This window comes from Sander lucioperca, chromosome 5, assembly GCF_008315115.2.
Source record: "Sander lucioperca isolate FBNREF2018 chromosome 5, SLUC_FBN_1.2, whole genome shotgun sequence".
NCBI lineage: Eukaryota > Metazoa > Chordata > Actinopteri > Perciformes > Percidae > Sander > Sander lucioperca.
The window spans coordinates 9,197,560-9,223,345 of record NC_050177.1 but is presented as its reverse complement, the minus strand read 5'-3'; the positions used below and the strand labels follow the sequence as shown (position 1 = coordinate 9,223,345).

The window sequence follows — 25,786 nt, the reverse complement described above, 5'->3', positions numbered from 1 at the left end:
GGATTAAATCTGTTAAAATGACAATAATTAAGTTTTTTTTTTTTTCAATGTTTGCCCGTATTTATTCCTAAACATTTTTTGAAATCCCTGGACTCTATAATATACTCATACATCTGGAACAATTAAAAAAAAAAAAAAAAGTGATGGTGGTATGGCCCATTTTTCAATTTTATTTCTTTATTACTTAAAAAAAGCATCAGTGTAGTAGAGCAGGTATTTCTCGCATCCTTTCCTTTCTCAAAATGTGACTTCTTGTTTTGTATTCCAGTGATGGATTCAAGAGAGGGGGATTATACAGACAGAGTAACCCGACCTTACTCACACTCTATAGGCTAGCTTCTCGCCACTATTCATCCAACTGGTTAAGTTCACCATGGCCCAACATTAAATATGTTCCTTTATTTGCTTTTGATTGGAGGTTTTATAATAGCAATGCGGGTCCTGTCCTCAGAATGTTTATTTTAGCCTTGTGGCAAGTCAGGCATAATAGAGAAGTGGATGTGCGGTATGCCTAGCATTTTCACAAATGGATTAGACACTGCAATAGCAAAGGCCCTGTACTCTTCATAAACAATTCTAGAGGGTGTTTTGACTGAGAGGTGATAATGTTTCTATGCACACCACTATCACACACCAAAGACAAACAGGTATTGCAAAATACAAGGAATAGCATGTTTCAGTTTTCAGTATAAAGCTGTTTTTGTTGTCGAATGCCCATCTTCAAAAGCACTGAAATATCAGTGAAGTCAACGGAAACATCCATTTTGTCACTGTGGAAATAATCCAAGCTTACAGTTCTCCAAACGCCCCCCTCACCCTGTGTGCTGAAGCTCCGAGGTCCTGAAACTCTGAACAAATAGCTGTTTGTCCTTGAGGATGGCTGCAAATGAGAAGACTGGGTTTCTACACTGGGTTTAGAAAGAAATAGGTAAAAGCAAAGACCCACCCTGACAGCTGCAGTTTTAGTATCTAATGAATCATAAATCATGTGTAAATCATCAGTCACACACACACACACACACACATATATATATATATATATATATATATATATATTAGGGCTGTCAATCAATTAAAAAAAAATCTAATTAATTACAGACTCTGTGATTAATTAATCGAAATTAATCGCATACATAATTAACGGTGCCTGAACCGATAAGTAAAAAAAGAAAAGAAAACAAAGGGTACTAAAAAACAGTTGGTGACATTAAAGAACGGCTTGTTTATTGCTAAGGCCATATGGTCAAAATTAAATGATTTAATAATAATGTATAACAATAACAATAACTTATTTCACTAGTAAATTGCTGTTGAACGACAAAAACAACCACCAAGGACATTTACAATAACTTCAAACGCACCACGAAGCTTTTTTTTTCAGTTTCATTGAACGCACCGTCTGTGTTGTTTTTCCGACGGCAGCTCGGCAGCTGCAGATTGTTACATCCCGCTGTTGAGTCACAGTCCTCTACAGTAAAACACAGTCACACTTTACACCGTTCAGCGTTAGCTGTCAGCATTGTAACCGTGTTTAATCCAGCTACTAGCTAGTGGTAGGCTAACGTTAGCTGCTGTCGAGTATAGTGTTAACTAGCATCACATGCAGCGGTGTTTGTGTTGCCTTCAGAGCACCAGAGAGAAGTGCCGACATATCATTGGCACAAGATTTCGGTAGCCAGGGTTGGCAGGAAGAAGATTTTTACAAGTAAATGTTGCAGTTAATGATCCAGGCAGAACATTCTCGTCTCCCTCCTTCATTTTACAGTCCAATGGTGGCTAGAATGGCTCTGGGTCAAACGTCAAGATGGAATGGATTAATCTGCGTTATTTTTTTTAACGCGTTATTTTGACAGCCCTTATATATATATGTATATATATATATGAGAGAGTGCATTTGTATACAGTAGATGTGTGAATCTAAAGCTGTGATATTGTTTTATAGCTGAAACTATTTGCTGGTTAATTGATTATTAATAATTAGCGATTTTTAAATATATCATAATCTACTAAATGTTTAAGTCCTTCTTCCAAGCAAAACTATGAAATTATTTTCTGGTTCCTTCTTCTAAAATGTGAGGATTTGAAGCTTTGCTTTGCCATATATGATAGTGGAGTGAATAGCTTTGGATTTTGGACTGATGGTCGGATACAACAAGTAATTTGAACATTTCACCTCGGGCTCTGTAAGATTATATTGGACACTTTATAGTCTGAAGTCTGAGGAAGAGCCTGGTGCTCGAAATGTTACACAGCATTGAAGAAAATAACAATAGAATAACAGGCAGATTAATTGATAATGAAAATACTGTTTAACCCTATATGTTTTTAATTATACCAGGTATGCTTTAACAGCTGCTAGTCCTCTGGTTTAATAATCCTTTAGCATTGGCACAAATGCAAAAAAGGCTGGATGTGAGCTTAATGACATTCGATGGTTAAAGGATGGATGTTTTGGAGCAAAAAACGATTTTGTTTTTGAGTATGCAACCTTTCCTTTCTCCCCTGCAAATCACACATCCCACCACCAGCGTTTTTAATTAGTAAACATCAATAACTAAAATGTAGAGAAGAAAATCCTCTCACAAATCTAATTGCTTTGTTACTCAGTTGAAGTATATGTGCTTGCAGCATACATGAATGTGTTTGCTGTGTCTGCGTGGGAGTTTGATGAATAGATGGAGGGGCAGTTAGCATGCAGTCACAATATGTAAGATTACAGCTAAAGCGGCAGGAATAGCTCCGGTGATATTTGCAGTGTGCGTGCGTGTGCAGCATGTTCTAATCAGTTCCTCAGTGTTGGATGCTTCAGGGAACATGAACCTAAGATGGACATCTCAGTGAAGTGCGATATGCGTGAAATTGTACTTCTCACATCACTGTCTTAGGTCAGTCTGAAAACTGGCCGTTGGACGTTACGTAATGACATTTTGAAAGTAAAGGATTTAAGTTGTATTAAAAACTTAACAAAATACCCACACTAAATCATATAGCACTGATTCCGTAATAACACCAGCTAAATGTGCACCCAATGAATATTACCTATTGTTTTCAAGGTGTATTTATTAAACGCCAATAAACTGTGTGGAACAGTATGAATAAACATCTTGCACAAGTTACATTTTCCCTCCTTAACCCAACCCCAGGCATCCAGCTGATGTACCATACAAACATAAATAAATAAAACCCACAACACTAAAAATACATAAATAATTAGTAGCAGTAAAATGATATTAGTTGGGAGCAGTTCTCAGAGACGACAGTCTCTGGTTTCTCAAAGAAGGATAGAAAAGTGCCCAATGCTTTGTTGACTGACTTTTGAGGGAAGCAAAAATTTTTAACAAACATAGCAAAACGTCCAGTGGGGGTGAGAGGGAGGGGCAGCATCTCTCTATTTGAATAGTAATATAATAGTATAGCTGGTAAAGCCAGTAAAGAAGTGAAGGCCAGCACAGCATACCTTGTTTAGTTTTAGGCAAAATATATTCTAGTAGTAAGGTAATGCCAAAGACAGTAGTCAGAGGGTTAGGCTTAATGGGGCAAGATTTCTGAAAATGTTTGGAAGCCTGATTTCCAAAAATTAGCTAGGCAAGTGCACGACCAGAACATATAAAGAAGAGACGCAAAGGCACTTTTGCGTTTGTCACAGGTAGTGCCACCTCACCTCAGGGCTAATTCTAGCTAGTTTTGTTTTGGAAATATAGTATGATGTACTACTTTGAACTAGGGGTGCATGATATATCGACTCAATATCATCGCAATATCACGTTGCGCAATATTATGTTGAAAGTCTCGCGATAAATATGCAATATTTAGTTTATTTTATGGAGTGCTGCGTCCGGTCCATTGGCTGTGTGGCTTAGTTGGGTTTGATTTTGAGCCTGCTTGAAATGCTGTAATGATCATCATTTCGTTGGCCAGTTACCGTGCCACTTGCACATGTTGGTGCATGTCAGCGCACAGGTCCACTACGTGACAAGCCCTATGGAGCGTACCACGTGTGTGCATATTTTCAGAACGTGACAGTGTAAGTGAAGAAATAGAGACAACAAAAGGGAACGAATCAGAGAAGCGAAAGTTGTGTCCTGTTCTCTTTGTTTATATATTTTATACTGTCCAACCAGTAAAACATGTCCTGTTCTGTAGACATGGTCCTTATTTATTTATTTATTTATTTATTCATGTTGTACCAGTCCAATATGACTGTCAGTTGAAATAAACCTTGTGTTGCATTTCTTATGAATCTATTTTGATGCGTTTTCCAATAACTTTTGTAATTTTACATATGTTTAAAAATATTGAAATTAGTATCGATATCGCAATATTCATAATCGATATCGCAATATCACATTTTGTCAATATCGTGCAACCCTACTTTGAACTGTATAAGAGTCACAGGTGTACGGCGCATATAGAAGAGGAATGTATCTTGCTCGAGGACAAGTCTCACAAAAATGTAAACCTAGATCTTAAGGGAGCTCTTGTAGGTAGGAAGTGAGTTGCGAACAAGACATTAAAGAAGAAGAAGAGGCATGTCTCTTTTGGATGTAATGGATGGCTTACTGAGCAACCTTTGTATGTTGCTCTCAATGCCAGGGCCTTTTGTGGAGGGCCCACCTTGTTTATGCTTAGAAGGAGTGGGAGTTGGGGTTGGTAAATATGTCCTGCTTGGTCAAACACCATGTGTTGCTTTGGCTGGGGCTGATAAAAAAAAAGGATTGTAGAGATCCTGATTAAGATCGTTGCTTTGGCAATTAAATCTGACAGAGGAGAATCAGAGCTATTCTTCTGTTGTCAGTTGTATTCCTAAAAAAAAAAAAAAAGGTGGAAAGTGGTCCCTTTTTCTTCATCTACAAAAGCTTCAATTAACTGTGATAGCTCCATGTACGCCTTGAGTTGTGCACTTGGGAGAGAGAGAATAAATTGCGGCGCCATTGAATTGTTTTAGCCTATGTACAATACTGTAGAGTACTGCAGTGGTTAAAACAAGTTCCAAGTTTATTTGTATACTCTGGACACGATTTACACCTAACCTGTTTTGTTCGGTTCATCCTGTGAGATTAATGCAACTCAAACCTAGGTGTGCATGAAACCACTGCACCGGAGATGATTAAACGTTGGTCTTTTTTGTATTATATCATGAATATAGCCTTCAAGACCCATTTCACAAGAATCTCATTTTAAAAATATTTGAAAACATAATAAAGTCAGCGAGAGAAGGCAACAAAATTCCGTAATGTTATTGGGCAGAGGCCTGCTTATGTCTGCCCCTGTTTAAAATCAAGGACTTAAAAGTTACTAACAATTTCAAGTCGTAAATCTGCACCAGTTATTATTGGAAGCTAAATTACATTTGATGGGTTACTTTTTTTATTTATGTCCCCCAAATGTAGGATGACTCATCAAAAATATTTTCATTAGTTTTACAAGAAAATAAAACAATGCATTTTTAACGTAATATATAAATGCTCAAAAATGTTTTTTTTTTTCATAAAAAACTTTATCTGGCATATGTCAAGCTAGCGCCAAAATTAGCATAGGGACACTATAAGAAAAGTGTATTTTTGATTTTACTACATCTTTAAATAAACTGGATACAAATACAACAATATTTTCCTGCCATGATATGGGCCTGTGATAGAAAATTAGTTGTCTGTCATCTCCCTTCCTTTAAGTCATCCATTTGTAAAAAGCTGTTAAACACCTTGGCCTTTTGGTTTGAAGGCGGTAAGTGTTAATATCTAACGGCAGAAAAAGTTGGGGCTAATTAAACATAATGTAGTTGCTTGTGTGTGTACCACCCATATATTAGCTTCAACTCTATGTTCAGTGTGGAGCTTGTTGAAGCAGTGGATTGCATTTGGATTTGCATTCCGGTCAATTTCAACACGTAGCTCTGTTGGTTGTAAATTTGGAGTGCTGTCAGTAGCGAGAAAAACAAAAACAATCTGTGTTGCCTACACCGTGTTATCCTCCTGCTACAGTTTGCACCCAGGAGACTGAAACAGGGCAAGTTTTAAACGTGCTTTTAGCCTCTTAACATGTTCGAAATGTCATTACAAGTGCCTACCCATGTGAAGTGATTCCTTCCGAGTGAACACAGTGAATCTGACAGCAGTAGATGTGAAAGAAATGCATAATTTTTTTAAAGTAAGTGCTGTAGTACAACTAGCAGGAGACAAGTTATAATTGAGGTAAGTTTGGAGACACTACATTATTTAATCATTAAATTAATACATATTTTTGCTGTATCTCTTTTCGGTGTTGTAGTTTGTAGACGGTCCCTAAGTCTTGCCGTCTCAACACCAGAACTAAACAGAGCTGAATTAGCGCAACTTTTTTGCATTTCTTTCACATCTACTGCTGTCAGATTCACTGTGTTCACTCGGAAGGAATCACTTCACATGGGTAGGCACTTTTAATGACATTTCGAACATGTTAAGAGGCTAAAAAAACTTTTCGTTTTAGTTTTTTTCTCACTACTGATAGCACTCCAAATTTACTAACAACAGAGCTACGTGTTGAAATCGACCGGAATTCTCCTTTAACTTGGATGTATTTCTGCATTTTTTCTGCAAATAATTTCACATACAGTATAATATTTAAAAAAAAAAAAAAAAACATTATATTCACATACTGTATGGTATGTCTCTGTCATTCTATTACAATCATTGGCTTTATTTAACTTGGTATGGTGGATGCATAGTTTTTGTTATTGATGATAATCTAATAATACACTATATAATGACACATTATACAAGAACCCATAACTTACTGTACAGCACAAAGGAACAGATTCTATTCATTGAATTTGTTTATTGCATTTAATAGTTGTGATTAAAAAAAAAAAAAAAAACATATGTGAAAGTAAAAATTGACCACAAGGTAACGGGAGTGCTCCAGTGTACAATCCAAGTTTAATTATTATACAGGCTAAAGAGAAATATTAGTAATGCGTATAAAGCAGGAAATCATCTTTTAAGAAGGAGGCAGGTAAAATGAAATGTCTGCTTCAATTCCTCCTCTTTTAAATTCCCCTGGAAGAAAGGCTCAGGGCAGAAAAAGATTGTTCCACTGCTTCAGAAATATCAAATCATTTGTATTGAGTCTGGGATGAAATCAAAGATTGAACTATAAATTGAACCTTTTTTTATGATTCTGACACTATTACAACTGGTGCCGTATGGCCCCCAATGTTATTTGTGCTTGCACATTAAGATGTGACCGTTTATTTCTCTCTGCAGACTGCTTTGAAGTGAACCCTGTGAGGAGCATCCAAAAACGACACAATATTCTGGTGAGTTCCCAAATTGAAATTAAAACCCTCTTCACATTTACATAATATTCCAGCACACATAACCCATCCAGAACGTGAACATGGGCAGAAAGTGATGGGGCAAAGGGAGAGAAGAGAGAAGCTTTGAGCCCATCATCGATCACTCCACAGGGTCAGTATGTTTGACTCGCCATGCATGCATATTCTCACTACATTAAACACAAAGGCAAACCCTACAGTTTTACCCCTTTTTCCTCCCACGTATTCTACATCTTGTTCTTTTCCTCTCCTCTCTGTCACATGCAGATTTAACCACATGTTCACACGCAGAGAGAGAGAGAGAGAGGGAGGGAGAGAGAGAGAGGGAGGGAGAGAGAGCTTCCGCACAGTGACACTGTTAGCTATCCTCTCACATAGGCAGGGTTGGGCTGGCGCCACGGCTGTTTGCCTCGTAGCCTGCGCAATGGGAGTCGGCTCCATTATCAGAGCTACTGCTTCGCCACCCTGCAGCAAACCCAGCATCCTCTGCTCCTGCAGATTTCATTTCTGATCTCAATAGGGAAAACAGCCCCTCTGATGAACAGCAGAAAACACCCTGGGCTGCTGTGAACACGGATTGAGAATACATACAATAGATGGTTTGATAAACTGATGAACGGGCATTGATATTCCTCACAGGAATTTGTGGTTGGTTATAGATCTTCAAGGGAATTTGCTTCATACTGTGGGCTAAATATTTATTCGTGAAGGGAAGTTCTCTCTCCACTATTAATCCAGTGGTGAAGCAATTATTTACAGAGCCGCCATCAAGGACATATCAAGCATTGAATGTCTACAATGTGCTGCTGCTGCTGTTGTGTGCTTCACGTTGTAGGTATCTATGTTTGCAGACAGACAAAGGCAGCTCTTCAACTGCTGTACTCTCACATGACATAAACCCAGCATGAACAGGTGCCACGTGTGTGCTTCCTTTTTTAAAAGTCTTGCAAGACCACATTATCACCTCTTGAAAAAAGCATGGGTGGGAATTCTTAATGACAAAAGAACATCCAAGCTGTACTGTGGTGTTACTTTTTCCCCTGCTATTGTTTTCCCATTCGCTTTATTTTTGACAACCTGCTAAAGTTCTTTCTTGCTCCATTCAGTAAGAAGTCCAAAGTCTGTGATGGAAGCGAAATATTTGACTTGTTGTGGATTTTCCAGCTCTTTACTAACAGCTTCATCAATGTCATGAAAACCCACTACAGTGGTAATTGTGTGTCAACTTTCCCCAGCTCTAAAACAAAAGTTATTATGTGAGCACAAAGAAAGTATGTAACTTGATATACCCTGGCTGAATTAGTTTTCTTGTGTTTTACAGTAATCACCAGGTAGGACTGCACTTACTGATTAGTAGTGCTATCTTATCTGTGGTCTAACGCGTCAAGAGTAATTTATTACAATCATCTGTAAGACTTTACAATCCCTTTAAAGGGGTGATAGAATGCAAAACCGATTTTACCTCGTCATAGTTGAAAAACGACAGTTTGGAGGGTAAATAGGACATACATAGAACCTCAAAATCCCATTGACACCCCTTTCCTCTGCAAATCTCACAATTTGAAACTGCCTCTGAAAACGGGTGAATCTCAACTCACTTCTGAGACTTTTTTAATGCGAGAAATCAACTATGTAGAGGTCAAATATGGGCCGTTTTACGAAAATGGATGGCTAATTGCATATTTTGTCTGACTGTGTGCCACAGTTCAGCAGGAGCTCAGCAGGAGCTCAGCAGGCTAACGTGACAGCGGCCAGTGCTGCCTCGCTGCCCAGCGTGTATACCTTCACAGACCCCGGCTCGCTGTGAGCTAGATGGATCTCCGTCACGGCCGGAAGCCCGCGGCACTCCATACCCGCGCAAAGTCACCATTTCTGGGTTACTGGACTACCAAATGCCGAGGCCCTGACGGAGCTCCAGGGTCTGCAGCTAGCCGTGATCTTTACCCATAGGATTGAAGGGACACTAGCAACTAACGAAACCCCTCACATTCACAAAAATGCATTAAATTGGAACCCCAAAAAAAAATAAAAAAATAAAAACTATTTGGATCTACACGATTCATGTGGATGACATTTTCCCATTCAAAACGACGATTTTCGCCGAAAAGCGACTAGTTTGCAGGTATGAGTTTGAATTTCGTCACGCCACTTATAGCAAATGTTGTGTTTTCCTGTTTTCCCTTTATTTTCTTCTCCGGGGGGGGGGGGGGATGTGTCACCTTTTTCAGCCCTTCTGAGTTTGCAGGTATGCAAACTGTAAATATACTATAGTTATGCCGGCAGCCGGCCAGCTCCACGGAGCCCCGAGCCCCGGTAGTCCAGTAATCCAGAAACAGTGACTTTGCCCTGGGTATGGAGCGAAGTCTCGTCAGACTGTGTGAACCTCCTGAAGTCCGACACGTCTTACCAAGTTTGCAATTAGTCATCAATTTTCGTAAAACAGCCCATATTTGAGTTTTATATAGTTGATTTCTCACATAAAAAAGTCTCAGAAGTGAATTTAGTAACGAAACATTGCAGTGTCTGAAATATGAGACCTGCTGTCTCGTCTCCAATGTATGTGTATGTGGTTCCTCAACGAATCAGCGTGCAGCTCATCTAAATATTCATGAGCATACCATATATGGAAGAAAAACTCTCGTTCCAAATAGGGCGAAAACACAGGGATGCATAATGGCCCATAAAATAGCAACCGGGCAATTTTCAGCCCAATCAATGTTACATACCCTATTAGGAGACCTTAAGGAACTGTGTGAAATACCCTATATAATCATTCTATCACCCCTTTAAGGATTTTAAACATCCTTTTCTGTAAAGCACTTTAAACTCAAACGTGTGTTATTGTAATTATAATAAATAATGTGTGTATAAAGTATGTGTGCTTGTGCAGGAGTAGAAACAAGTAGGAGAAAATCCCAAGACTGCACAGACACCAGATCAAAGCATATACAGTATGAAAGACAACACCACACGCCAGGCATGGCCACTAAACGTTGCAGATATTGATTCTGATCGTTTTCAGATGGCTGGGGTTTACATAATGTGGCACCGTGACAGGACATTGATTTTTCTTGCTTTGATCTGTCAGTCCTGCAGGATGCTTTTCTGCACAAGAAATCGGCTATATCAGCTACAGTGATTTGGCAGTTGGGTAGAAATAGAAAAAAGATGGCAGGGGAGGGGGCAAGGAAAGCGTGATTCACATGTAATATGGATGCTAAGGAGAGAATGTCAATCTTCTGAACCCACAACCCGCTGCGAAGCCTGGCATCAGCACACAGCGAGCATATGATCTCTGGCATTGTTTTAATCCGCTGAAGATACGTAGAGCTAACGTTTTAATGAAAGTTAAAATATGAGGAAATTGTCCAAATTCCAAACTATTTTGCTACTCAACAAACATTTTTTTTTATCATATCTGGACTTCTTTGGTGATGTCACATATTCAACAAGCCGTATTTATTATATGATTTGTAATATAAAGTCATTTTTATTTTTTATATAAAATGTGAGAAGTGGTTGCTAAAATACGAGTCTGTCTTCATCCTTTTTGGTGGCTCCAGGTCCAAATATCAAGCGGCCACTGGCTTAACCGCAAGCCTCTGGCTTTACCGTACATCTACAGCAACATCTCTGTTGGTACAGTTACACACACAGGCCTGAAATAATACACACACATGCTCAGGAGTCAGGACCTATGCAATGGAGAGATGTCAGAGTGAGTGGGCTGCCAAATGATGAGTGCCCAGAGCAGTTGGCGGTTTGGTGCCTTGCTCATGGGCACCTTGGAAGTGCCCAGGAGGTGAACTGGCACCTTTGCTATCAGTCCACAGTCCGTACTTTGGGCTGTACGGGACCTGAACGGGCAACACTCCCTCCCCAAAGGTCTAGTGTGTTGGATTTAAGGCATTATGTTGGCAGAAATGGAATATTTAACTCTAAAATCGAGGACCCTATGTCCTATGTGTGTGTGTGTGTGTGTGTGTGTGTGTGTGTGTGTGTGTGTGTGTGTGTGTGTGTGTTTGGATAGATAAGATATACTTTAATGTCCCTGTTCTGGACTCTGTCCTGCAGTTCCACCGAAGATAAAATTAAACATGATACATAGTAAGACATCACAACAACAAATAGCCTCATGTAACAATTTGCATAAAGCTCAACAACACAAGTAACAATTGTTTTTTGTTACCTTACCTTAGAATGAGCTGTTTCAATTTACATACACAGCAGGGTCTCTTTTACGGGGTCCGCCATGTTACACCGCCATGTTTTTACAGAAGTCCGTTCAGGGCTTCTGTAGAAACATGGCGAACATGGCGAACAAACATGTTGTAGATAGGAGAATGCCAAAAATATCAAATTTTTTAATTTATTTTTTTTAATGCCATGTTTAATTTTTCAATGGAATCTTTTTAAATGCCAGATCTTACTGTCTCATTATCAGTGAAGACGGGTTGGGTTCTTTGAAACAGATTAAATTAGTTTTTTTTTTTTCATTATTAAGCTTTTAGCACATTAGCCACCTAAAGGATTTTAGTGTGTGCTGTTAAATTAAACACAAATTGATGATGTGGTCATGAGAATGTTAATTATCATCATATTCTTTGAGAAGGTTGTGGTTTCTTTTGGTTGGGAACTGTGTGCAGGAAATGAGTTTGACACCTTTGACATCTTATTACATGTGAGGACCAGGTGATAATACTTTCATTAGTTTTCCCACTAAAAAGCTTTTTTCATAGAAAGACTGCATAGTATAGAGTGTAACACAGGGTTGATACCGATTAATAACTCTCTGGTTCATACATTTGTTATTGTCTTCATATGTCCTTGTTAGTGCAGATGTGTCTGCTTTATGGAGTTGTTTTTAATGAGAGAAACCATTAGCGAACTTTGCTACCATAAAGATACACCACAGATCGTTGAATATTGTAGCCTATGTGAGGGTTAAAAAATGACTAAGCGATAAGATATAAGCAATATTGATAGGGCGTTGAACAGCGTTAAAAAACCTGAAAGAACACATTGCAATGATTCTGCCATTTATTTGGAGAAAAAAAAGTGTGTCTTCATAGATGGATGACACTCATGTTGACAAGCATTTTGATTAGATTTCATCCTGCTCAAGCTACTAGGATACAAAACGAACACATTGCTTTTTTTCTTACATTGTCAGAGTTGTCAATTCAGTAGTCAAAACAAATTAAATTAATCACCCTAATCCTAATCTCAGACACTGTCTCAGACTGCTCGCTGACAGCCACAGTATATGAACAAAGTCAAACAAACAAAAAGTTAAAATGCCTTTGATGGAAACATAAGATTGCAGCAAAATAAACTAACAAGTAAATAAATAAATATGTAATTTAATCAGTGCTGATACTGAGCTGAGATGCTGTTAATGCTTATTTAACTGTTCTACTTGCCTTGAGTTTGGCAAAGGCTTCATAAAGCATTACCTCAGGTTATAAAACTACAGTGTTTTCTGTATATAATCAAATCAATACCATAATGTTTATTAATAATTAACCAGCCCTAAGCAAAGTATTTTTATTAATGATTGATTATGAGCAGCAGTGCAGACTAGGATATGTTTTTGTATTCAAGTGTGAAAAAGAGAGAATATCACTTTAACATTCATTACTCTTTATTAAACTGTGTAAGATTTCAGTCCCTGTAGCCTTCTGTGTGTTTTAAACCTACATTGTGTAATTTTTTAAGTTGATTCTTAGCAAAACCCCCTTTGTTCTTTCACAAATATGTGCTCATTCATGTGTAATTACTTCCACCAACTAATCAAAGTGTTCTTGTACGCGTAGAATCTGCCATTCAGAATACATACAAGCGAGTTGCTCGAATGACGGCCGGCATGTTGCGCCTCCATCTTTAAAAAACATTAGCCAAAGCGGGACATACCTCTGCCTTTCGCCTTCTTCAGTGGCACCATGACGAATGCCAGGGGGAGATTACTCGCCAGGGAAGTGAAAAAGAGAATTAAAACGACAACGCGACAGGCAAAGCAACAAGACCAAAGTTAATATTGGAGTGGCTAGAACAGCTGCGTGTAAACGATGGAGATACTAAGACCTAATTTTGGGTTCAGCCATCGTAGCAGTTAAATCGGAATGGGAAGGGCTGGAAAGTAATATTCAGTTGGTTGTCATCATAGACTGTATATATTAGTGGACAGCGCATCCGGTTCAGCAAAATGCGGCAAATGCGGAAGTGCCTTAAACCTGCATTCTATCTGAATTCCAGCAGGGGGCGACACGTGCGGTTGCAAAAAGGAGGTCCGTTTCTATAGAAGTCTATGGCGAAATGACCCACTTCTCACTTGATTTATTACCTCAGTAAACATTTCAATTAAGAGTTTATATTCTCAATCGCTAGTTTTAAGTCTTCTGCAACATAGAATGATGTTCATTTTTTGAATTATGGTCTCGTTGATTTTAAAATCGGCGATAAAGCAGGGGATGTTTTAGGGCGTGGCTATGATGTGATTGACAGTTCGCGGCCTGTCAATCATGACAGAGGTTTAGCAAAGCTTATCCATGGCATGTAAACTTCACTTTGGGGGTTGACCAGCTTTCGTCTTCGTGACTGTGACAGTTGGTCGCCTAATAATGTCTTGTTCAACGTTCGGTTGTACGACAAGACACTCAAAGGAGTCGGCAGTTCAGTTTTTCCGGTAAGTAACGTTACATTTTGTTTTAATACCGTTTTTCGTTAGCCAACGTTAGTATCCCAATGAATATCAGTTAGCTAGCTAGATTGCACCTTGCTAACCAAGCTAGCGGGCTAACTAATAACGTTATGCAGACCAGACTGTATAAGCGGATTAAAATTAATATATTTAACGTTACAGTCGTATACAGTAGGTATGCACAACGGTCTCGCCGGTAATCTGTTTTTAACCATATGTGATGTTATTGCTAATCGATGCGCATGTAATGGTAATGTTAGCTTAAAGTCAAAGCCTGATATAGCTAACGTTATAGTGCAAATTCATATAAATCCTATTCGTACGGGATTAGAATCATTTTGGGACCGCGTGTGATTTAGAAAGTACCCCCTCACATCTGAGTTTTGTGTGGGGCATTCGCACGGGACACGGAGATGGAGATGCTTTTACTTGAATATACTGAAATATATGTACCCCGCCCGAGAGTTGGGCAACGTTACCCGGAGGCGCCCGAAGGACAGGCACAGACACCCACACAGCATCACCGTCACCCTCACCTCGGACAAAGCCGCGCTGGAGCGCGTCGACGGACGGGGCAGTAGGCCAGAATATCCGTTTTTGCAATAAAATGTCGCACATGAAAAAATATATATATTATTGTAAAGTTACATAAGTGTTCTATCTTGAAAAATCTTCAGTTCTGCAGCCAAATGTATTGTATAAAGCACCAGGTTCAATATTCTTTTCTCAAAAATCTAAATACATTATTTCAGACTGTTAATGTACCTAACAAGCATGCTGTTGCAGGAGTTACTAACCACTGTTGTTGATGCTGTTACACTGAGGTCTTTCTTCCACTTACTGTAGTTGTGTCTGCTAATCTATTTGAAGACCTTCTGTCAGCACATTAGTCTGTTTTAAGATGAGTCACATACATGTTACAATCTATATTTACAAATTCTGTTTATTACTAAAATGTAAGTAATGTAAGTGTTGCGTACAATACACATTGTCTAAGATAAATTTGACATGTAGGAGTATGTTTACTTAATACTGCATGTCCTCAACTGAAGCATGCCTTCATGTACAAGCTCATATATTAATATAATTCATTGTGATCTACCATCTCTTAACTACATGTTTGTCTTTACAAAGGTATCCACACTGAAAACTGAATGACCAGAGCCAGAGGGAAGACCTGGTGTATAGAGCAGCGTATTTGGTGCCATTCATCTTGTTGTGGAAAACAGATTGCATTGACCACATCCAAAGTTCTCAAATGTGTTCTGATTATAATGATGCCAGAAAATCATTTTCGGTTCAGCTTCTTCTGCTGAAAGGACAGACCAACTTTTAGCACTTTAGCAGTCATTGGTATTTAGAGGTTTAAAATTTGAGTCCTGTAATATTTGTGTCCTCTTATGTTACTGTTAGGCCTGCTGCTCCTAGGTAGCTTCTCTGTCTCTCCTCCCTCCCTCTCTCTGTCTGTCTCTCCTCCCTCCCTCTCTCTGTCTCTCCTCTCTCTGTCTGTCTCTTATTGCAGGAGTGGAGTCTAGAGGGTGGGAGTCTGGGTTCCAGCTGCCTCTCATCTACCACAATCAACCAACAATTTGTGATAATACTTTTGTTATAATGAATTTGCAATAACCTTACACAGATTAAACAGCACCTAGTGCATTTTCAATTACCTACTAAACACTTGACTATGTATGTCAAAATAAATATGTCTATAAATTAATCTAAAAGGATTTTGGTGAAGTGTTTTCATGGTGATTAAAATTGACAAGTACATAAAGACACAAGAAAAGCACAAACTACATTTCCCTGATCCTTCTTTGTCAACATTCAAGTATGGTAACATTTGAGAAATCATATTTTTGTTGATTAAAGCCAAAATAGACACTTTTAATCAATTACAAATTCTATCAAATTACCAATGTCTTCTTGTATGACTACAATATTGTGTATGTTCCTATAGTTGCTTCAGAAAAACAAATGTAGCTTTAGAAAGACCTTTATTTCACATTGAAATGGGCATTAACTACAAAAACTACATAAACCACAAACAACACTGGCAATATTTTTAAGATTATGTTAGGGTTAGGGGTTAAATTGATGAATTAAATAATGTAGTTCACCTTTTACAATCCAGTGTACATTCCACACATAAAACACTGCTGTGGGTCAAGGTAAGACATGTCTGCATATGAAAAAAAGGGTAGTTGAATCACTAGTGTCACATTGTTAATTACAGTAGAAATGGTTGACATTACAAACCACAATATAAAAATATAGCTTAACATATAAAGCTTAAAACACTTGTGCAGCACTCTGTTCAGTCAAGTCCAAATGCCTGGGTAAAGAAATAGAAGCTGCCTTTACAATTAAAGTGAGCATAGTGTGACAGTCTGTTGGTTGTCTGTAATGCACAGTGGAAAAAGAAAAAAAACCCTGCGAGCCTTGTCGATCTTCCCCGGATTGTTAACAGCCCTCCACCTGCATCTCTGGGTGATGCCAGAGAAAATGGACTTACTTCTGAGGTATTGGGTGGGTGCACATGCCATCGTGGCTCTCCACACTCCTATTTGTGAAAAAAAAGAGTCATCAATTTCCATTTGAGCCCCTCATAGTTAAATATATATGCACACTAGCATGTAACTATACTTCATTAATTATCGGGGGAGAATACAGATGAATCAACAACAGTCTATTGTTCTTTAGTGTAACTTTAATTTAGTTAAATGAGCTTATTTCTGCTAACGTTAGCTCTTAAAAGCATGTAAAGGCTAATTGTGCCAACCATAGACTGATGGAGCAAACAGTAGCAAGACATTATCAGTGCATTATGGTTGTTACAGTTAACCAAACGTTTTAAGAAACTTTGTTATACATCTGCTAATACTTAGCGTTAGATAATGATTATTGATTATGAGCATTAACAATCCCCGTTTTGCATTTCGCTGACACTACGTTTAAATTAGGACAACGTAAACTTCGATTTGCAGAAAATTAACGTTAGCATGTTTTACCAGTGGCTAGCTAACGTTACAGACAATTTACATGGTAACTTCAGATACATTTACTTTACAATGTGACTCATCTTATATGTAATATAACTATTGGACAAAGATATATTTAAAACCTAGCGAAGCTATATTTTACCTCGAATTATGTATGCTAGCTTTCAGCAGCAGTTGCGTCCAGATTGCCAGTGAACGTGTGTAAGGTAACGTAGAGTGTCAGCAGCGTTGCCAACTCCAAAAAAAACAAACAGTCAGACACCGCCCAATAGTCTATGGCTCCTCCCTCACTCCGCCCTCTCGTCTAAAAACGTCACATCCGCAACCAGGATGGCTGCGCCCATAAACGCAAACTCGACGACGGATAACTGATCTCCACAAACCAATGGGTGACGTCACACATGCTCTGTCCATTAATATATACAGTCTATGGTTGTCATATACAGTTTCACCGCTAGATGGGAGAAATTCTTACACAATGTAGCTTTAAAGTAAATTATGTTTTTCTCATGTTATTATAAAGTAGGAAAAGGCAAAACCAATTGACATGAGTCTAGTATCTTGTGAAATTGCAGAGCTCTTGGATTAACCATTTTGCTCCACAAGAACACATTTGGCGCGCTGAAAATATCCGCACACCAAAGTATAGATCTTTGACTCATTTTGAAATTAGGCTCTCTTCATGCAAATAGCTGTTTTGATGTCTTTAGTTGGCTTCTGCTGCTTTTCTCAGGGTGCTATAATTAAACAGGAGGAGGCTGCAACCCTTTTTCATTCTGTGTCAGTTTGAGAAATGGATGTTGCAAAACGCACTGTGTCAAAGCAACACAAGCTGAACTACGGCTAGATTTCACACACAATGGAATCCATTTTTAGGAGTGTGTGTATCAGAGGATTTGTGAATTAATCGTAATTACATCAGCGGCATAGATGCAACCAAAAATCTGTTTGTGGAAAATTTGTTCAACAGCATTGCACCGCATTTTGTATTTATCACGGACAAGTATCATATACAGCTGCTTGAAACTCAGAACTTATCAGGACAAATTACTTGGCTGAAAAATGTATTGAACTGTTTTGGTCCCTTCTGCTGGTAATGGCTTAAGTTGTGATGCCCCCAATTATAGATAAACACATTAGAATGGGCGGTAATAGTCAATGTTAAGTTCAATTTAACAGAGTTAAAGCACCTCAACTTCTTTCAATTGTTTCCCGACATTTTGAGAGCAGTGCTCCATCACAATCTTTTCGAATTACGGAAAAAAATACCATATTTTTTATTTATTCTTCACGTGTCATCACCCAGGTTTACACCCACAGCACATCCCCTGATCTGACAACATCCTCAGGATAACTCTCATATATCATCATTAAAGAGCATGGACTCGGGCACTTTGTCAGAGTTTGCAGTCCAGTAAAAAGGCACAAAAGGGTCAGAAAATAGATTTCTTTTGATGAACAACAGATTATGATGGAGAGGTGAGCAAACTTTCCTTTCATTCACTGCCCACATGTGCAGTGCAGCAAGACTTGCCATCTCACACAGCAGCAAATTGCTGTCTGATCCCAAAGACAAGCAGCGAAATGGGATGTGATCCTCTTGGATCTTAGTTAAAAGCAACCGTATAATGCAAATCTCTCCTCTCATTTTTAAATGAGTACAAAAAGTGGGAACTGTGTTTTCTTAAAAGATCAAATAAATATGCTAATGCCTCATCACTTTTTATATTTACATATATGTATTGTTTGTAGTATCATTATATAAAGTATTTATAGACTATCCACATACATTTACGTTCCCAAGACAAGCTTGAAGACAAGTCTGTATTATCCGAGGATCAGCAGCCTCTTTCAGTCCGACTGCTATTAGGGGTGCACGATATATCGACTCAATATCATTATCGCGATTTCACGTTGCGCGATATTATACCGAAGGTCTTGCGATAATTACGCGATATTTTGTTTGCGTTGCATCCCGCCCGACATGTACCCAAAGAGTATAGAAGCAACTAGAGGCGAAACTCAATAGAACGTTGTGTTACATTCAGTCCAAGATGGCGGAGCTGCAGTTCCATTGAGTTTAGCCTCTTGTTATGTCTATACTCTTTGATGCACCTCTTGAAAAATACACATCACTTGGTAGCATTGTATTTCCCCCCGACTCATTTCCTGGTTCTCCTTCTCCATAAACAACATGAAATCAAGGAGAGGGTTAACTTTTCCTGCTCCAGATTTCCCACCGTGGTCAGAAACAACAGAACTTTGTTTCTCTCACTAAGACTCTAGAGTCACTACTCGCTCCGAAGAAAATCGGTCCGTCACTCTCACTTCTTCCTCGCTCTACCACCCACACCCACACACACCAACATGCTCGACGCACACACCAGAGCACGTATAAACATCAGCTGCGTGGAGCCTCCGCAGAACCATAAAACGAAGCGATAGAAAAGAAAGGAGCTAAAGAGAGAGCGAAGAGTGGAGCAAAAATAACACAAAAGTAAGAAAATGAATGTTGCTCTGGGAGACGACGAAATAACAGAGATTGAAAGAAAACATTAGAGGCCAAAAGTAACCCTACAGTCACATTAGCTACAAAAGAGAGCGACATGCACTCGCTTGTGGGTGCTCCTGGGCGTGCCTAGCCTACCCCTGGTTGCTTGGCAACAGTAAACAGAAATTCTCTGGTGCTACCTTAAACCACGTCTTAAAAGTTACTTCAGAGGTATTGTTAAGTCACAAGAACGATGTTTTGGATTTAAAAGTATTTATTTCTCGATAAAAGCAACACAATATATGAGATTAAATGCCAAACATATCAGATATATACATAAATACGATGTCCTGAAGTGTTTTCCGCCATCTTGAATTATTTTCTTCGACTTGAGCCACTGACATAAGTCACGCTGCCTTCACTCTGATTGGCAGTCGCTCGTGGCCAAACGGCCACTCCCAGTGAAAATGAATGGTAGCTGTCTCTTGTAGCTAATGTGACTGTAGGGTAATGCCTCCTCCTTGGTAGCTTGGAAATACTTTGGCTTTAAGCCAACAGATGTGCATTGCATTGTTTTTTATACTGTAGTGTATATACAACCAGTACAACATGTCCTGTTCTATAAAAATGCTCTTTATTTATTTAATACTGTCCAACTAGTAAAACATGTCCTGTTCTGTAGACACATGTTGGACCAATAAACCTTGTGTTGTAAGAAAACTTGTTTTATTTGTTATAAATCTATTTTGATGCGTTTTCCCATAACTTTGGTAATTTTACATATGTTTAAAAATATCGAAATTAATATCGATATCGCAATATTCATTATCGATATCGCAATATCACATTTTTTCAATATCGTGCACCCCTAACTGCTATGGTTGTAATGTAATGTGAAAATCTTACTTAAAAATTCCCACTGACGTCTGTGACTTGAGAGCTGACCCTGAACTGCAGGCTGCGTTCCCTCAATTTTAGTTGGCTCACCTCTGAGGGTGGTGTCTCTAAAATTAGAAACCTTACTGACAACCTGTTAGCTCTCAAGTAAGATAGCATGCAGTGGCTTATTGTAATAAACCTGAGCATAAAAAAAGAGATTGTTAAAATTTGAATATTCCTGAGTGTTCCTGAGTGTTTGGAAATGTCAGTAGAAACAATGTACATTGACACATACAGTGTACATTTTTTTAATGCAAAGCTACTGTAGTACGTATCTGTTTATTTCACAAAAAATATCTGTTTGTATAGCCTATGTTTATTTTATTTTATTTGTATAGGGATTTACACTGCAGTGCAGCCACCTGCTAAGTAAGTGTTTCTTAACGTTTGCTACAGAGTCTTTCTACAGTACATGAGTAAGAATGTGGTCGCTTAAAATGGCAACTAATTAGCAAATTAATTATGGGGATGTTCATTATTTGTAATGACCTTAACCATTCTTCAGCTGTTGTGGAAAATTATCACATTTGTCACATACTGTACTTTTAAACTAAAGTTAGTATGCCAAAATACAGAATAAGAGTCACATTCACATGTTTTGTAAGGGGGGAATGGGGGGCATCAGGACATGGGAGGGATCATATTTTGCAGTGAATTCTGGGTATTGTAGCAGAAAGACAGAGGCATAACAAAGAAAATGGGGGTTTTCATAGCCGACTTTGTATGCATTTATAAAAGCTTCTTTTTTCAAAATGGACATAACATTTACTTTTACTTTACTCATTTATTTATCAGGGACATCACTCCTTTGATTTATAAAATGTAAATGTGTGAGATTTAGGCAAAAAGGCTAATTATCTTAACCTGACTCCGCCAGATGGATTGCTTCGCATTTGCTCGGTATATCCATCTGGGAACTTTCTGTTGGAGAACTTTTGGGAATGGGCAAAAATACTGGTTAGCTGATTGGATAAACCATCTGTCTATCACCACCTATGTTGGTGATAGACGGGCCAAATCAACCAATCAGATCAACAATATATCAAACTCTTGCCGAAACCAGTCGGGAGAAGAGCAAAAACATCTTTTCCTCCAAGAAAAGCCTCCAGTGCCGTTTTTTGCTCTTCTTTCAATGAAGGAATACTTTCTAATTTGGATAAAACTTGCGCGATAGCTACGCTCATCTCATCCGTGGAAGCCGCCACGTTGTTTAGACTTAACAGTCGCTTCTCATTGCGTCACACCTAAACCCGCCTCAAAACCAACGCTGATTGGTCGGTCGTTTGGCGAACGGCTCCAAATTTTCTCTATCTCAAGATGCTAGACTGATCTGCGAGTGGAAAACTGGAGCTCGAGAGATCAGGACGGTCTCACGAGGCTATAATTATCTTAGGTTATGATCAAAACCACAGAGAAATAATATTTTGCTGTAGACAGAGGAAGGTGTCGCAACAGAAAAAAAGTGGCAGCTTACATACTGTACGCACATTTTCTTGTATATTTTACTTTACATACTGTATATACGTTAAATTCTATGTTTTTGTTGGAGCCACTACAGAAGAGATAATAAATGTGTGGGTGGAGTTTGGGTAAGAAAAGGCAAACTGACTCTCAGTATGACGTCTCACAAATGTGTCATGTTTAACAGTTCCCGCTGTGAGTTTCTCTGAAGAATTGTGTCAGTGAGACCTGGCATCTCTGGAGACAGACGTAGTGGGACATCCCAGGATGGTGCAAGAAGAGAGTAGCGAGATTAAGAGCACGCTGAAATGCATATTTCTGATCTACTCACAAAAATATATTTCATTTTGTAAACGGCTCATGAAGCACATGCAGCTGCAACAATTACAACTGCATGTCAGCGGTTTGATAGATCAAATATCACAAATTTAAAACCAAACAAAAATGTGGAGTACAAACTTGACAGGGTGAGACAAAGCATAACAGACATTCATAACAGACATCATGTTCCCTTTGTTTGAAATAAACCTCCTCTGATTGTGCAGCACAACAAGAAGAGCTATAAATTATTCAGGTTCTCCCCGATGGCCGCACATTTATAGCCGCTCACTTGCGTCTGACTGGACGTATTCTCCTGCCATATTCCTCTGTGATCCGCCTGTTTTTAAAATTGCAGCAAAATACATGTGACCTCTGAGTAGGACTCTGCCTTCACACTAATGCTTAATTTATTCATTACACTCCGCCAGGATTGCGTATGCGCCGCATAGCCTGCAATCGTAAATACTGTAGAATATCAAAATGAATGTGAAGGGGAAGGAGCGCGAGGATTATTACAGCTATATGTAAATAACAAGGAGAAATATGGCTCCTTCCTCATCACAGTGCAAGCAGAGAAACAGAGATAGAGGCGGGAGAGGAATAACAGAATGCAGTGCTCATAGATAATAACACCATTTGCTGTATTGAAGCCCATGAAGGACATCTCTCTCTAGACAGCACAGCATGTCATTTTTTTCCCCACTGCTGTTCCTTCTTTCATGCTGATGTGGGGTTTGCTGTAGTGACTGCCAGGAAAAGGGAAGATGGTTGAATGCCGCCTCTGTGAAGCATGTCTTAGAGTTTTAATGCTCACATCTCCACGACCAGCTGTCTATACTGTTTGAGGGCTCAGTCAATTTTTGCAGATGTATGGTCATGACTTTGGAACATGGCATATGACAATAAATTCTTGCAGGATGTCAGGTTGTCCCTGCAGATTTTAAGACTAGATTTCAAGCTATAATCCTTGAGAGTCAAACCTCGTTTTTGATACTATTTATGGTGGGGATTTATTGTATTTATTACATTCAATAATTACCTCTCTGTGTAGTAGTTTTTATTATAAGTGGCGGAGTCTGCCATTCGTGTGCTGGGACAATTGTCTTCACATGCTCAAATGATTCACCAGAAAACAATGCATGCATGTAATCCAGCCAGACTGTACTCATAAGAAGAATAACCGCATCAGTCGTTTCAAGTGGCCCAATACGACATCTGTTTACGTTCAAGTGACATAGCCCACTTGCAGCTGTTGCACAAGTTGCAGTGCATTTGCCGCTGTCGGCCACCGTATCAAGAGACTTGCATACACAAATTGAGGTCAAGTCCACTCACTTTTAAAAAGAGACACTGCCCAAATAAATGAATCAGTAACTCCTATAATCACTTTACTACTTTGATTCAGTCTGATTGTTACATTATTTCTCCTGAATTCTAAATGAGAAATTAATAATTTGGAACACCTCTCTGTGTGAAGATTTTAAAAGGATAGCCAGTAAATATCGTATTATAGTTAACATTGAACATGTCTTACTGAAGTTGAAATGACTTCAAGTCTATATATGAATCAGCATTGTCTCTAACTAAATGTGTGTCTCAAAACTTGTCAGTACACTATGATTGGAGTTTCTTTGTCACAGTTATTGATCATTAGCCACGCACCGTTGGCCATATTCAGATGAGCATGCGAAGCAGGCTGCTTACAGAGCAGAACCAGGTTTCAGCATCAGGGTGGCACTCTGATTCAATTCCCAGTCTGCACTTGTTCCCCCGTGTCCTCTCCTTTTTGGCAAATAAATTGGAGCGAGTTGACCTTTCATCAGATATGCACAGGAAACTTTAAGCTTCAAGAACCAGCCATGTTAACTTCAATTAATCAAGTAAATACCATTACAGCAGGTGACAAACAAGATGATTCACTTCGCCATCCACATATTTTACTCATCATCACTCCGAGGCATTGCTATCTGACTTTTTCCCAGTGGATGGGTTTGATCACTGGGCTCCGTGTCACAGTCACTGACTGTCGGAATACTCATGTCTACTTCTTTGCTAACCTGGCATTACAACGGGGAAAATAAGTATTGAACGCATCAACATTTTTCTCAGTAAAGATATTTCTGATGGGGCTATCAGCATGACATTTTCACCAGATGCCAGTAACAACCCAAGTAATCCACACATACAAAGATATCAAAACAAATACGTCCATAAATTAAGTTGTGTGTAATAAAGTGAAATGACACAGGGAAAAAGTATTGAACACACTTGCTGAAATGTATTTAATACTTAGTAGAAAAGCCTTTGTTGGTAATGACAGCTCCTGTATGAAGAAACTAGTCGCACACATTGCTCAGCTGTGATTTTTGCCCATTCTTCCACACAAACTGTCTTCAAATCTTGAAGGGCATCTTCTATGAACTCTGATCTTCAGTTCTTTCCAGAGGTTTTCAATTGGATTCAAGTCAGGTGATTGACTGGGCCATTCTAATTTTCTTTCTCTGAAACCAATTGAGTTTCCTTGGCTGTGTGTTTGGGATAATTGTCTTGCTGAAATGTCCACCCTCGTTTCATCTTCAGCATCCTGGTGGATGGCAGCAGATTCTTATCAAGAATGTCACGGTACATTTCTCCATTCATCCTTCCTTCAATTCCTTCCCTCCTTCCCAACTATGCCCAGCCAGTATTTACTGACAAGACACGACACATTTATATAAGCCAGGTCCAGAATGCTGTGTAAACATTTTCTAACATTACTACTACTTGATAAAGAAATCAAGCTCAAATAGTTTTCTGAATTAGATTTTCAAACTTGCATGGTCTCCATCACTGACAAAAAACATTTACAATAAAATAGAAGAAAACTAAATACTATATAAATAGTCCATCTTACCTCTTTTTGAAGGCTTTTGAGACAAATTTAGCAAACTCAAACTTAAACAACTATTCCAATTTTTGAATATTGAACACCAGCTCTTAACTGTGCAACCGAAGATCTTAGGCTTCTAGATAAGAAAGATGCACGATACAAAATTCTTTATTAATCCCCTAAGGGGCATAGGCACTGGAAGTGGGGGTGCTGCAGCACCCCCTGGTGACGAAGCTTTTAAACTGCGATGACAATAAAATGATAGCTTATAAATACTCTGGTTGTTGTTTCTATTCCACGACATTTTGTATGTTATGTTTGGGCTGTGTGGGATGAAGAAAGGGATAATTTTAGTAATTTTAAAACAACAAGCATTCCACTCAGTCAAAGAACTTGCTCGCTTTGTATCAGCTCTACATCTACAAACAAGAGGGCTCTTCAACGAGGTGGAAAAGCTGATCCGCTTGTGCCTCTGTTCACCAGTGTCTACTGCTGGCTCCGAAACAGGGATGGACTGGCCATCTGGCATACCGGGCATTTTCCCGGTGGGCCGACGCACTTTTGGGCCGAATTGCCGATATAATTGGTAATCTGTACATTTTCTTTATTGGCACTGGCCTGACCCTGTCAGATCCAGGAACCCCCTTCCCCACTCCCGGCCCTGAGACACAAGCTGTAATAGTTATGCTTGTGC

General features: G+C 38.9%; 1 protein-coding gene across 2 annotated transcripts in view; it reads left to right on the top strand.

Moving 5' to 3' along the window:
* Positions 1–25,786, top strand: part of lrfn1 (leucine rich repeat and fibronectin type III domain containing 1) — a 147,847-nt gene that overhangs the window by 74,600 nt on the left and 47,461 nt on the right. For both annotated transcript variants that reach the window (XM_036001400.1, XM_031296367.2), the window contains one exon: positions 7,242–7,294. The gene's annotated coding sequence lies outside the window, so the exon portion shown is untranslated. The remainder of the gene's footprint in view (positions 1–7,241; positions 7,295–25,786) is intronic.